An 8690-nucleotide genomic window follows, 5' to 3' on the forward strand; every position below is an offset into this window, starting at 1 on the left:
GGGCACTGGAGAAATGGCTTAGCAGTTAAGGCGCTTGCCTGCAAAGCCAAAGGACCTTGGTTCAATTCCTCAGAACCCACTTCAGCCAGATGCACAAGGTGGCACATGCATCTGCAGTTCATTTACAGTGGCTAGAAACCCTGGTATGCCCATCCTCTCTCTCTCTCTCTCTCAAATAAATAAATAAAATCTAATGTTTTTTTAAAAGACAAATTACTGTACTGGGGGTGGGTGGGTGCATTTGCTGAGACATACCTTGAAGACCACTCTTGGAGAGTTTTCCCTGAGGGTGATTAGGTGAAGAGACTAGTAAGATTATGGAAAATGACTGTTATTATGGAGGCGTGAATGTGGTGGTATCACCACATTAATGCCATGGTACCATGATTCTTTTGACAGAAGATTGATAATAGTGATAGACTGTTTTCTTGCTTCATTGGAACCTGCTAACATTTTCTTAGGTACCCTTTAAGCTGCTAAGTCCCAAGATCAATTCACAATTGCTTATAATTGATGGCAGCAAACCATCAGAGTCTCTTCCCATTCTCTGTAAAAAGGTTTCATTATATAGTGCTAACCCTTGCATATCTTACAGATTTGGAAGAACATGAACACAGCAGTTGAAGAGGTTGAATGAAGACACCCTGCATGGGCATAAAGGACCATTCTCAGAAGCTGTAAGGTTGGATGGTGAAAATCTCAGTGCCAGGGATGAGTTATAAGTTGTTGATCAGTTAGGACTCTGAGGCCATTCATACACTATATGCTATTGTCATTGTTGTTTGCACACCAGAACTAGATGGCAAGTCCCTATTACACGAGACACTATTTGCTCTGCTTATGTTACAACTATTCTTCCTAGTCTTTTATTTTTCTTTCTTTTTCTTTAATTAATGTTTATTTTTATTTATTTATTTGAGAGAGAGAGAGAATGAACATGCCAGGTCTCCAGGCACTGCAAATGAACTTCAGATGGATGTGTCACCTTGTGCATCTGGCTTTACATGGGTCCTGGAAAATTGAACCTGGGTCCTTAGACTTTGCAGACAAATGCCTCAACTGCTAAGCCATCTCTCCAGCCCTCTTTCTTTTCCTTAATAGTGCTTCTTGTCATTTAAAGAATAGTTCGTTTGTTTTAATTCAGGCAAGGTGGTGCATGCCTTTAATTCCAGCACTTGGGAGGCAGAGGTAGGAGGATCACTGTGAGTTTAAGGCCACCCAGAGACTATATAGTGAATTCCAGGTCAGCCTGGGCTAAAGTGAGACCCTACCTTGAAAAACAAAAACAAATGTTATTTTTTTTTAATTGTGATGAACTCCTTCATAGTCTTTCCTCCTAAATTTGTCTATGATTCATTTTCAAGTTAAATTTAAATAATATAAGGTTGAAGTATTTTGGAATTTTTTTTTCTTTTAAGTATCTAGTCTTGTTGTTTCAAGATCATTTGTCAAAAAGTCTATCCTTAACAAGGCGTGATGGTATATACCTGTAATTTCACCACAGGGAAGCTAAGGCAAGAGGACCATGAATTGAAGTCAATCTAGGCTATACTGCAAACAAAAATCTTCAAAAAAAAGTCTGGTTTTTCCAATTATCTATATACCTCTATAAACTATTAATTGACCACATGCATTTAGATTTATTCATCAACACTCCATTGGATCATGGATTCTTTTGGAATGTGTTTATTATTGTAACTTTATATTGTCTTGAAATCAGGTAGGTACATGTTCCAGTTCTATAAATTTCAGAACCCAGTTGTCTATTTCTAAAGAATAGCCCTCTAGGATTGTTATTGATATTTACTGAAGCTATAGATCAATTTAGGAAAGAATTATGATTATTTAACTTAATAGAGTTTTTTAAGTAAAAAAAAAAAAATCACAAAGTAACATAAAACAAATCCCAAATTATGCAAAGATTAAGCAGTTCACAGAACAAGACTGGGTCTTGATAGCTCCCAAGGGTTGATATCTTAAAAATGCTCAGACTTCCACTTCATAAACACAGTATATAGCCTTATTTATTTGCATTGTCTTTGATTTTTCTCACCCTTATGTAGCATATAGACTTTATAAATATTTTGTTAAATTTATCTTTGTATGTTTGGTGCTGTCATAAAGAGCTATTTTTTTTTACTTTAGTTATTACTTATTCATTGATAGTAAAACTTCATCTTTAGTGTTTTCTTTGCATTGTTACCTTGCTACACACAGCAATTGTTATAACTCCTCAGGATTTTATAGGTAAGTAAACACGCCATCTGTTAATAATGACAGTTTTACTTTTCTCTTTTCATGCTATATGACTCTTACCTACTTTTCTTGCTTTAATTGCACTGGCAAGGACCGTCAGCCTTATGGGGAAAGCATCTGACTTCACTGAGAAGTAAGGTGACTAATGATCATGCAATAGCCTGTATGTCCTTAATTATAGGTCTTTCTTCAGGTTTGGAAGATTCCTTCTATAGCTATTGTTTATTGGAAGTTTCTATTTTGAATAAATTTTGGATGTTTCCAAATGCTTCTTTCCTTGATACAGCTTCTCATGTGTTAATGTTTTCTCTTTTTGAACTTAATAAGGTGAATTGCATTGATTAATTTTCAAAACTGTATACCTTTTGTAATCCTATATTAAATCCCACTTTATTAACAGCCCTGGCATCCTGTCCAAGAGTGGCTCTCATCTAGTCTATAGAGTGTTTGTCCTACAAGAAGAAATTAGGCTTGGGCCCAGTCAACTTTAATTGGTAGAATGTGGCTCTTTTGTACAAAGTAGTCCATCCCCTCATCGTCACTGATTCCTAGCCTGATCCTCAGCCAAGGCAGCCTTGCTTTGGAAGATCTGGTTAGAGTAGAAGTGGAATAGCTGTATCAGTCAAGGTTCTGGCAGGAAACAAATTGCATACTCATATTTGAATAACCTGAAGAAACTTTTATGGCATAAAGGAAAGGGTGGTTGTAGTCAGGCCCCATTACTTCCCTAACCCAAAAGAAGAGGAGATAACTTAGCTACTGGAACCTTTATGAAGCAAGTTATATGAAGAAGGCCTTTAATTTTTTTAATTTCAGTGCTGGGGATGGAACCCAGGACTTTACTAGTGAACTGTAGCCTCAGCTCTCAAGAGGATCTATTGACAGGTGGTACAAGTCCATTGCATATTAGGCAGGAAATGAATGCTACTACCACCCTCTAGTCTCAAACTGGTGTGCTGCATTTGCCTAAGCCAAAAAGAAAACAGAGGACATGAAGTGATTGATGTGGTCCATATATTTGAACCTCTGGGAGCCCGAGCATGGTAGATGAGGTTGGGGAGAGGGAAAGATATCTACTGAGTAGCTGTGTACCTTGAGGGTTTTCCTATATCTGAAATCCTTTTTTACAAGGGCAAATGCATGTCACCTCTACAGAGAAAAGTTCTGAGTTTCCCATCTCTGGAGTGGAACAAAAGAGCTTGTCTTTGGAATCTGGCTGTTGTCAGGGCAGTGACAAGGTGGAGCAAGAAGCCATGTTCTTTCTCCCAGAGACAAAGCAGGATCCTAGCAGTGAGCAAAGTTCAACCCAGCTCATGCCTGTGAACATCCACTGTAGACAGAAGAAAGGAAAGCAGCAGAAGTCAGGAAAGTTCCAAGGCACTTCTACTAAAAATAAAACAAATGGCCATTTCTTACAAGATGCCCAGCCACTAATTAGCGGCAGTTTTTTTTTTTTTTTTTTTGTTTTGTTTTTTTTTTTTTTGTATAAAGAGAGGACCTTTGCTACAGAATATGAATTTAAAGGATAAGCTCTGTCCAAAGTGGCAATTAAGGGCTTTACCCAATCATAATAAACCTTGGTCTTCCTTTTCTAAGGCAGTGCCACAGCTTGTTGCCAGAGCAAACCCATCAGCTCATTCCTGGTTTCCTTCTGAAAACAGAGTCTGAGCAGTGAAACTTCACAGAGCCAATACTCTGACGGTTCTCTAAGCTCCCAGGGCACCAGCGCAGCTCTCAGGGCCAGTAACATATTGACTTGGGCACAGAGTCCCCAAATGTCCTTCAATCTCCGGCCTTAGCCTGTGCTGCTGTGACCCAGGCTTTGTAATCACAGCAATATGTTTTGTAGTAACACAGCAAGAATTTACACTTTCCTTCATGGCTTTTTATCAAAATGGCAATTCTACATGTGGCAAACATTTTCTTTTAAATTTGTGTGCATTGTGCATGTATTATTGGTGAGTGTTCATTTGTGAGTGGAGGTCAGGGGACAACTTTCAGGTCAGTCCTCACCTTCCATCTGGCTTGGGGCAGTGTCTCTCATTTTTACTATTGTCTGCTGCACTTGCAAATGAGTGCCTTTAACTGCTGAGCCATCGCCCCAGCCTATCTGCTGCATGGGCCCTATGCAGCTTGGAAAGTCTCCTGTCTTTACCTTCCATCAGTGCGAGGGGACTACAAAAGCCCACCGTGACTTCTGACTTTTTACATGGGGTCAGGAAATCAAACCCCAGTACTGAAAACTTGAGCAGAAAGTGCTTTATCCACACCAAACCCCCACAAACAATTTACTCCTGTATAAATCCTCTACTCTTTTCCTCCTTCCACTTAATGCAGTTAAAAAAAAAAAAAAAAGTCCTGGCATTGTCTAATTGTACATTCTATTCTCTTTCAACTTGAGCCCAGCATAGGAGCAATAAATGAAGCTAGAAAGGACTCAAAGGGTGAAGTGCTGGCATTGCAGGCAGGGCAGGGGCAGAATGGGAGAAGGAGCAGTGAAGAAGCAGTGGAAGGTGGGAACCCAAGATGTGTAAAAAGGCTAAAGTGCAGAACTCAGTTCAGTTGAGCCAACTGTTGCCAGGTGGCTTAGTGTGGCCAGATGTTATCATTTTTCAAGTCAAGTTCTAAATTTGGATGTCTATGCTAAAGCAACATCAACAACAACAACAAAAATGTCTTGCAGTATTGGGACCAAAACCAGGATCTTGGGCTGGAGGGATGGCTTAGCAGTTAAGGTATTTGCCTACAAAGCCAAAGGACCCAGGTTCTCTTCCCCAGGATCCACGTTAGCCAGATGCACAAAGGGGCATTCACATCTGGAGTTCATTTGCAGTGGCTGGAAGCCCTGGCATGCCCATTCTGTCTCTCACTCTCTCCCCTCCTTTCTCTTTCTCTGCCAAATAAATAAAAATTAAATTAAATTTAAAAATTTAAAAAAACAGGATATTACACACATGCTATATCACTGAATGAAATCCCCAGCTCTGTAGAAAGTTTCTTCATTATTGCAGAAGCCAAACCAGACAACTTATATGCCTGTTGTGGCCCTGACCCTCAGTTTGTGACCCTGGAGGAGAAGAAAACTGGAGGAAAAGTATCAGGGTAAAAATCCATGTTTAATAGGCCTGAATTGGGAATTGAGAGGGGTTAGGAGATCCTGATAGTGAAGAAAATTCTAGTTGAAATTGAGAGGGGGTTGTAAATATGTTTGTCTATGCATTAAGAATAGGTGTCTGGGGCTAGAGAGATCACTTAGCATTTAAGGCACATGCCCGCAAAGCCTAAGGACCCAGGTTCAATTCTCCAGGTCCCATGTAAGCCAGATGCACACAGTGGCGCATGCATCTGGAGTTCGTTTGCATTGGCTAAAGGTCCTGGCATGGCCCATCCTCTCCCTCTCTCTGTCTCTTATAAATAAATAAAAATAAATCCTTTTAAAAAATAGATGTCTGGCCATGTCTGGTGGTGCACACCTTTAATCCCAGTGCCCTGGAGGCCAAGGCAAGGGGATTGCTGTGAGTTCAAGGCCAGGCTGACACTAAACAGTGAATTCCAATGGCTGTCTCATTTGAATGTTACCTGGGAGACTGAATAAAAATTTTAATTCTTTCAACTATTCTTTGCCTGGCAGACTATGTTGCTTTAAGTGAATCCCACATTGTGCAGAATCATGTGACCAGGCTCACATATGTGAGATTATGGGCTGTGTCAGCTATCATACCTGAGGGTAGTATGAGGACTTGATTTACTTCTTACCATCTCTCAAGGGCTTTACTCTCAATACGTTTTCTTTTTCTTTTTCACATGGCTATAGTTTAATGTAGCTTCACTGTTACCTGGGCCAACTGATGTAATCACAACCTAATAAGCAGAGTAGGAGAAAGCCTAGAAATCCACCAGTTAACAAAGATGCAGTTGATTGCTTCTGAGTGTACAACTTGTCTCCAACAAGGCTGGAGAAAGTGAAAGAATGACAAGTTTTGCCTAGCTCCTTGAATCAAGGCTCCCAGGGCACCAGAGCAGATCTCTTACGGGTAACATAGAGAGCATACTCAAGAGGGCAAGCTTCAATATCCTCCTTTTAATTTTGTGGTGGGTTGATTCAGGTGTCCCCTATAAACTTATCTGTTCTGAATGCTAAGTTCCCAGCTGATGGAGATTTGGGAATTAATGCCTCCTGGAGGCAGTGTATTGTTGGGAGTGGACTTATATATATTATAGCCAGTTTCCCTTTGCCAGTGTTTGGCACTCTGTCCTGTTGCTATTGTGCATCTGATATTGGTAAGGAGGTGATTTCTACCCTCTGCTCATGCCATCATTTTCCCATGCCATCATGGAGCTTCCCATTGAGTCTGTAAGCCAAAATAAACCCTTGTTCCCCACAAGTTCCTCTTGGTCAAGTGTGTTCTGGCAGCAATGCGAACCTAACTGCAGCAGTAATGTTAGTACTCAGGAGTGGTGTCAATTGCTGCTAGACACATGACTGTATGGCTTTGGGCTTTTGAAGTGGATTTTCAAGAGGAATGTAGAAGGATTTGAAACCCTGGCCTAAGAGATGCCTTGCAATACTCTAAGTACAGTTTGATGGACTATTCTGGTCAGAGTTGAAAGATCTGAATGCAGTAAGAACTAAGGAATGTAGGGTGAGGTTTGGCTTATGAAGGTGAGAATGAGCTATGCCTGCGCTGGGCTAGAAGCAGTTTGTGTGAGAGGCTTGCTGTTATGTCCATGTCCTGAAAATGTATGCAGAGTTGCATTATGTAGAAATGGACTGGTGTGAGCAGTGGGATATGGCACAGAAAAAATGAAATCTCTGGGTGGAACTGTGGCCTGTTCAACTGCAATTAAGAGATTACAACCATTGACACTGGCCAGCTGTCCTGCACTGGAGCAATAGGAAGAATGCAGTCTTTTGAAGGGGTCTGAAAGCTGAAGGAGTGTCCTGTTCTTCAAAGTCTGCTTTATTCCCCCCTGGATTAACAAATTGACACCCCACTTGGTATTATAGAGTATAAGACGTGCAGGAAAGAGAGGGCCATTGAATTCGCAACACAGTCTTGTATTTTGGAAATAGCCATGGGCAGTGTGAGGCAGGATTGCCTGCATGGGACCCAATGGAGCTGTGAGGATTGACTGTGGGTTGCAGTGGAGACCCAGTAGAGATTCTGGGACCATGAGATGGCTGCTAAGGAGAGCTTCAGGTGCCCTGGATGAAGTTTTTTCAGGGCTGTGAGTAGCCTAGCTGGAGGGGTGGAATTGGAACTCTAGAGACTTGCCAGTGTTTAGAATTATTGGACTTGCAGACTTATAACTGATTAGAGTTGTTGGTCTTAGAGCTACAGAGTTTGATATTTGTCCTAGTTGTTTTAAATCTTGTATTGGTTGAATATTTCTTTGCTATGCCCAATGCCATCTTTTGCACTGTGGAGGTTTATTCTCTGCAATTATGGGTTTTGGGGGATTTATTGGCATTATGGCTCAGTTAAAAGACCTTGGATTATGGGGATGTTTGAACATCATTGGGATTGATAAAAATTATGGAGACTTTTAAAATTGCACTGAATGCATTGTATTTTATATCATGTATGGTTATCAGTTTATGGGGGCCAGGGACAGAATGTGGCAGTTTGATTCAGGTGTCCTCCATAAACTTAGATGTTCTGAATGCTAGGCTTCTAGCAGATGGATATTTGGGAATTAATGCCTCCTGGAGGCAGTGTATTATTGGGGTGGACTTATGGGTGTTATAGCCAATGTCCCCTTTCTAATGTTTGGCACATTCTTCTGTTACTATTGTCCATCTGATGTTGGGGAGGAGGTGATGTCCACCCTCTGCTCATGCCATCATTTCCTACTGCTATTGTGGAGCTTCCCTTCTAGTCTGCAAGCCAAAATTAAACTTTTTTTCTCCACAATCTGCTCTTGGTTGGGTGATTTCTGTCAGCAATGAGAACATGACTACAACAGTAAAGTATACAAGTGTGTTAGTTATCTATCTATGCTGTGTGTGGGGGTGAGTGGGGGGGTACATTGAAATTTAGTGGTTTAAAGGCCAGTTAGCCCTCAATTTTTTGTTTCTTGTTTTATTTTTAATTTTAAAAAAATATTTATGTATGTATGTATGTATGTGTATAAGTGCATGTGTCAGAGAAGACTTATGGAGGTCAGAATATAACTTTTGGGTCTGCCCTCACCTGCCCACCTCATTTGAGGCAGTGTTCCTCACTCTGGATTCTCACTCTGCTGTTCTTTGCTGAGCTCACCTTGAGCTTCCAGGAAACTCTCCTGTTTCCACCTCATACATTGCCATCAGTGTGGTAGGATTACAGAAGACCACCTCAGTTTCTGGTGGAAACTAGGGATTGAAATCAAGTGCTCTAGCTTAAGCAGCAAGCACTTTATCCACTGAGTCATGTCTCCAGCTCACAGCTTTA

Source organism: Jaculus jaculus, chromosome 7 (assembly GCF_020740685.1).
Source record: "Jaculus jaculus isolate mJacJac1 chromosome 7, mJacJac1.mat.Y.cur, whole genome shotgun sequence".
NCBI lineage: Eukaryota > Metazoa > Chordata > Mammalia > Rodentia > Dipodidae > Jaculus > Jaculus jaculus.